We start from the raw sequence: 6,760 nt of genomic DNA on the forward strand, positions 1-6,760 counted from the left end.
TTCTTGAGTGGCTCAGTGGGTTGGGCTGCTGCCTTCGGCTCGGGTCGTGATCTCAGGGTCCTGGGATCGAGTCCCACATCAGGCTCTCTGCTCAGCGGGGAGCCTGCTTCCTCCTCTCTCTCTGCCTGCCTCTCTGCCTACTTGTGATCTCTGTCTGTCAAGTAAATAAATAAAATCTTTAAAAAAAAAATGACTCAACAAGAGAGGCATTTAAGAACAGTGTGTACCTGATTTCTGTGTTGTTCTAGGGCATCAAGAACATTCTTGTCTCAGTTTTACCCATGCTATGGGTTTACTTGGTTAATGCTCTCTTACTTTTTCTCTTTTTTTTCTCTCTCCAATTACCTGTTCCCTATTCATCATTCAGGACACAACTCAACCTTTACTTTTTCCTCCTTTCTCATAAAGTGTTTCCTATGTTCTTTTTTAAATATATCACCCTTCTGATTCTTTCTGTGAGCTCTCTTTTCTTGACCTTGGTGGCATTTCTCACAATTTTGCTAGATTACTAGACCATAATCTCTTTTGGTCAAGAATCTTGTCTAGCATTCATCACTGTATACAAAATACCTAACGTAGAAACTGAACCCATACATTTATTGCTAAATATATCTGTGAATGAGATAATCCTGAAGCAAAGAATGTTTTCTGTTGCAATAAGATAATCTTTCCCGGGTTTGAGATTTTAAAACAGAACTGATATACTTTGTTCGGGGAAACTCTGATAAATTTTAAATTGTTTATATTGATAAAATTACGTAATTTTTATAAAGTGCTTTTTAAGTAATCTTCTTCTTCTTCTTCTTTGGATGTTACTTATTTGAGAGAAAACCTGAAGCAGAGTTTGCGCTGAGCACAGAGCCCGATGTGGGGCTCAACCCATGACAACGAGATCATGACCTGGGTTGAAACTAAGGGCTGGACACTTCACCAAATAAGCCACCCACATGCCACAGCAATTTTCTATGTACAGATTCAGTCTGCCCCCAAATTTCCCTGAAAAGCTTCCTCATTTCTCAAAAGAGGAAACTAAATGAGATTTCAAGAGGTTAGATAGACTAGCGGAACAATAAAATACTTGGAGTACAGTGAGGAACTGAGCACTCTTCTGGTTAAAAAGTCAGCCCGCTGACAAAGGCAGCTGACACCTGACTGACATGACTTGATAATGATGAGGCGTCATGGTATCACCTCATGATATGTGGGCCTGTAGTTTATTTTTTCTTGTCTGTGATTTCAGTTTGATTCCTAAATTCAGAGACACACAGACTAAGTTCTTGCAAATGTCCATTAGAAACAAAAATTTCCCTTAGGACACCTGGGGGCTCAGTCAGTTGAGTGTTTGACTCTTGGTTTCAGCTTAGGTCCTGATCTTGTGGGTCATGGGATCAACCCCTCGGTCAGGCTTTGCATTCAGCTGGGAGTCTGCTTGCCTGCTTGAGGATTCTCTCTCTCTAAAATAAGTGGATAAATCTTTTCTTTTTTTTTTTTTAAGATTTTATTTATTTATTTGACTGACAGAGATCACAAGTAGACAGAGAGGTAGGCAGAGAGAGAGGAGGAAGCAGGCTCCCTGCTGAGCAGAAAGCCAGATGCAGGGCTCCATCCCAGAACCCTGGGATCATGACCTGAGCTGAAGGCAGAGGCTTTAACCCATTGAGCCACCCAGGTGTCCCTAAGTGGATAAATCTTTAAAAAAAAAAAAAAAAAATTCCTTCAATTAGATTCTATCACCATTCCTTCTACAGTCCTAGAGTATGTCCTAATTACTACCATTAGAAATTAGTTCCTTGTATCATAGCCATATGTTTGTATATATAAAGGGTTTCACTAACTTATTTTTATGAGAAAAAGGGTTTTCTCCCCTTTCTTTTAAATTTACCCGAGCTCCTCTCACCCAGCCCATGTAAAGTTCTATCTTACTCTCAGGGGAAAATCCTCCTTGTCCATTACTGGGCAGAGGCCCCAGTGTCTGATATCTCTCAGGAGATGTTAGTCTTGCTCTGTCTATGTCTTAAGCCAACCAACCGCTGCAGGGAGACGAGCTCCGTTATTCCCACGCCGTGGGGAAACTGGGACCCTCACGTAACTGCAGCATCAGACCATTCACTCTGGGACCACCATCTCCCTGGCATGCTGCCAAAGAGGTGACAAGCTCTACACCTCCTTGGAGTGTCTACCCCCATGCACACACTTCTTCCCAGCCGGAGGAGACTGTCTTCCTCTTTTCTTTTGTTTTCTCAGAGGAACATCCTCTTCTCCTACCCACTCTGGGATATATACCACACCCTTTCTATGAGTTTAGACATTTACAAAAGGCAAGGAGAAACATTGACTTCTGCTTCTTCTGTGTTCTGCCCTGGAAAAATCCCTACAGCAAGGAAGTAATAAGGGATTAGTAAACTGTGTGAAATAGGGGAAAGAAAGATGTCAGGAGAACAAACACACGCTGTTTTTTACATAACATCTTACTCTGCATATATTTTCCCCATTAGCATGCAAGCATCTTGATGGTACAAAATTTGTCTTTTCTCTTATGTTGTCTAGCATAGCCTCTGACATAGTAGATCTTTACATGTTGTGCAAGAAAGGAAAGAAGGAAGGAATGGAAGAAGGGAGGGATGAAGGGAGAGAGGGAAGAAGGGAAAAGGAAGGATAGAAGGGGAAAGGAATATAATTATATATATATCAATGCAGCAAGCAAACATTGGACAAAGTATGCAACTATGTGGCTATGTATTACTGGTCATATTACAATGAACCAGCTCCTCAGGACATCAAAAGTTAGAAGATGAGACATGTGTGTAAATATATATGAGTAACTCGAAGACACAGCAGATGTTGAGACATGCTCTCCAAGATACCAGATATTTGCCCTATGTACAACCTCACTAAGAGATGGCTCTGAGGCACACATTCTCTGCTCAGTGTGACGCCAACCTCCAGTCCCAGATGACTGCATTAATGGGGGCACCTGACCCCAAGGGGTTCAGCCAGCAAACTAAGATGTAGCTTTTGTGAAAAGATGAGCAGAGCCAATCAGATTCTCTCTCAGGAGCATAGCTGCAGCAGCAGGAGCTGAGGATGATAGGTCATTACAGCAAGAGTCTGGGCAGTTCTCCCGGATCAGCTAGAAATTGAGGTCAGGAGGAGCAGAAATTAAGAGGAAGTAGAGGCTCTCTTACAGACAAAAAATTGAGTACATCAAGAATGAAGACACAGTTCTATAGAGAATGTAAAGAAAAGCAGACATGCCGCGAGATGGAGTGATTTTTTTTCTTTTTCCTTTTTTTTTTTTTTTTTTAAGAGAAATCTGGTGAGAGAGAGAGATAGAAAATGTGGCTCAGGATAATGAAGGAACTTGGAGATATAAGGTTGGCTCAGCTTGTGAGTTTTTCAGTTCCAGCATATGTGTGTCCTTATTATCAACCCTCTTTTTTATGAAGGGAACTTGTGTGAGACCTTCTGTTCCTCATACGGGAGATCCTGACTAAAACACAAGCGATAAAGAGCGAAGGGAACCAGTCCAGAAGCATCCTGTCCCTCCTCAGAAACAATGACTGCGACCATGCTTACCAGGGGTCCTCAGCACTGGTAAGCTTAAAATAGACTTTAAAATACACTGAGGTCTGGAAATTCTGATGCGTTTAAAATGGGCAGATCTAAAGTGAAGTCCAGATACTGACTTATTTAATTTATTTATAATGTAAATTCAATTAATTAACATATAATGTATTATTGGTTTCAGAGGTAGAGGTCAGTGATTCATCAGTCTTATATAGTACCCAGGGGTCATTACATCACCTGCCTTCCTTAATGTCCATCACCCAGTTACCCTGTTCCCCCACATCCCCCCCCTCCAGCAACCCTGATTATTTCTTATGATTATGAGTCTCTTATGGTTTTATCCCCCTTTCTGACATTGTCGTGTTTTATATTTCCTCCATTTCCCTATGATCCTCTATTTTGTTTCCTAAACTCCACAATGAGTGAAATCATATGATAATTGTCTTTCTCTGATTAACTTATTTTGCTTGGTATAATACCCTTTAGTTCCATCCACATTGTTGAAAATGGCAAAATTTCATTTCTTTGATGGTTGAGTAGTATTCCATTATATATATGAACCACATCTTTATCCATTCATCTGTCGATAGGCAACTGAGTTCTTTCCATAGTTTGGCAACTGTGGACATTGATGCTATAAACATTGGGGTTCACGTGCCCCTTTGGATCACTCTGTTTGTATCTTTGGTGTAAATACTTAGCAGTGCAGTTGCCGGGTCATATTTTCAACTTTTTTAGAGGATTTTATTTCTTTGAGAGAGAGGAAGGGAGAGCACATAAGTGGGGGAAAGGCAGAGAGAGAGGGAAAAAGCAGACTCCTTGCTGAGCAGGGAACCTGATACAAGGTTCATCCCAGGATCCTGAGATCATGACCTGAGCCTAAGGCAGACGCTCTACCACTAAGTCACCCATATGTCCTTATTTTCAACGTTTTGAGGAACTTTCATACTTTTTTCCAGAACGGCTGTAGCAGCTTGCATTCCCACAGTGGAGGAGGGTTCCCCTTTCTCCTCATCCTTGCCAATGTCTGTCATTTCCTGACTTGTTAGTTTTAGCCATTCTGACCAGTGTGAGGTGTTATCTCATTGTGGTTTTGATTTGTATTTCCCTGAGGCCGAGTGATGTTGCCCATTTTTTCATGTGTCTATTGACCATATGTATATCTTCTTTGGATAAATGTCTGTTCATGTCTTCTGCCCATTTCTTGATTGGATAATTTGTTTTGGGGTTGAGTTTGATTAAGTTCTTTATAGATTTCGGATACTAACCCTTTACCAGATTTTGGATACTAACCCTCTACTTTTTTATGACATCACAGGAGGTGCCTATACCCAGCTGGAGGCAAGAAGACTACAGTAACTACGTCTTGGTGTTTGAAGAGAGCCTTGAGCATCATTAACCTTTATAAAAGGTCTTTTTTTTTTTTTTTTTTTTTTTTAATTAGTGTGCTTGGAAAACTTTGGGTTCCTAACATTTTTTTCCAAGTTAAAAGATGTATCATAATGTGAATTGTTTTGGTTTTCATCACATGATTAGGTATCAGTAGAGTCCCAACTTATGAACCATTATTTCTATTTCTATTCAGTATCCCCTTATGTTTTCTTACTTTCCTTTTTAATTCATTGAGTGTCTACTATACTCCAGTCAAATTTGCAGTCTAGCTTGGGAGAGAATGACACATATACATATATAATTACAAGCAAAGTAATAGATGATATACATCACAAGAGTGATGACAACCTAACGTTCATTGTGCTCAAGTTGCAAAGTGGTATCTGGTGATACAGCTGATTTCAAGATTTCTCGGTTTGCTTATATGATCCTTGATTTTTAATTTTCTCTAAATCTTCTTCCTTGAACTGCTGCTCTCTGACTTCAAAAGCATTGCTCTGGTGATGTACAGAAAACGTTCCTTACTCTGAGATACTTCCTATACGCTTCTGTCATCAAAATATTTACCTACAGTCATTGTAATTGGACAATAACATGCATTATCATTTGTACCCAGTCCAAAGGAAGGCTTAGGTTAAAAATATCATGCTTAGATGATAGGATATCCCTGGAAACAAGTAATAGTCATATCGAATCTTGATTCAATTTGGTAAATATTATCTGACTTCTGGGAAATCATGAGACATATTGTAGCAACAGAGCAGCATGTCTCCTACAATAACCTTTTTATTTATTTAATCCAGCTCATTAATAAAGATCTTCTTTTCATTTTCCTGATGTACAAATACTCCAAAAACCACAGGCTCACATTTTGACAGCTAATTTTGCAGGATATAATTTTCCTGCTTAACCCAAGAGGAAAAAGAGACGGATGATTGAGATTAATCATTTGTAAAATTATAATTCTGTCACAGATAATAATTTGCAAGATCTTTTCTTTTTCTGAATTCCCCAGAATGCACCATAAATTGTCACACTTTGTAAGAGAATGTGTAACACATTAGGAGACTTCTAATAAAGCAAATCTGCTAGAAAAACAAACCAATTGCCTTATAATTGGCATGTTTCTCACGTGACTATTCTCCTGTGAAGGAACATTGTGCCTTGGGTGAAGAAGGGTTTACAAATTATTATTCAAGGGGTGGTTATCTCTATCTTATTACCCTTTGAGCTGTAATATAGGGTGTTTCTTTACTTTGTGTAAGCCTGTGAGATCATACAACTGTGAGCCCAGAAGGTGAATTGATCTTTTTGGAAAAGTGAGCAAATTCAGAAATTTTTAAATTATTTTCAATAAAAATGCTATCAAAATGGACCTATAAAAATATTGATTTTTTTCAGAATGGCCACGTGTGTGCAAGATGGACAGGGTTTCCTGTTTTACTGGCAGACCTCTGTGTACACTTTGCTTTATTTTATAAATCCATTTTATAGGCATTTACTACTGTTTCAACAACAAAGGCAAAAAACTTCAAGGATTTTATGTGAGCTTGACAGACAGTGCTTAGACTGTTTAGGACTCAGCGGAAGGTGGGGCATGGATTTCTGTAGTTCCTTGGCCCACATTTAGCTAGATTGATTAGGGCAGAAGCTAATGAGATCAAGGTCATGAGTTCAATGCCTGTGTGGGCCAACTCGCTTTGCTCTGTTCACATCTGCAGACTACACTCAAATCCCATCAGCCCCAGCAACACATGCTGAGGGGTACAGGCTAGAGAGAGTTTAAATGGGTCAAGATACT

General features: G+C 39.6%; 1 long non-coding RNA gene across 1 annotated transcript; it reads left to right on the plus strand.

The window, feature by feature from the left end:
* The first annotated feature begins 3,215 nt into the window (after positions 1–3,215).
* LOC131828149 (uncharacterized) lies at positions 3,216–6,060 on the plus strand. The gene is made up of 2 exons (XR_009352256.1): positions 3,216–3,594; positions 4,886–6,060. It is a non-coding gene; the product is annotated as an uncharacterized LOC131828149 (long non-coding RNA).
* The last annotated feature ends 700 nt before the right edge of the window (positions 6,061–6,760 follow it).

The sequence above is a fragment of the Mustela lutreola genome, chromosome 3, assembly GCF_030435805.1.
Source record: "Mustela lutreola isolate mMusLut2 chromosome 3, mMusLut2.pri, whole genome shotgun sequence".
Lineage (NCBI taxonomy): Eukaryota > Metazoa > Chordata > Mammalia > Carnivora > Mustelidae > Mustela > Mustela lutreola.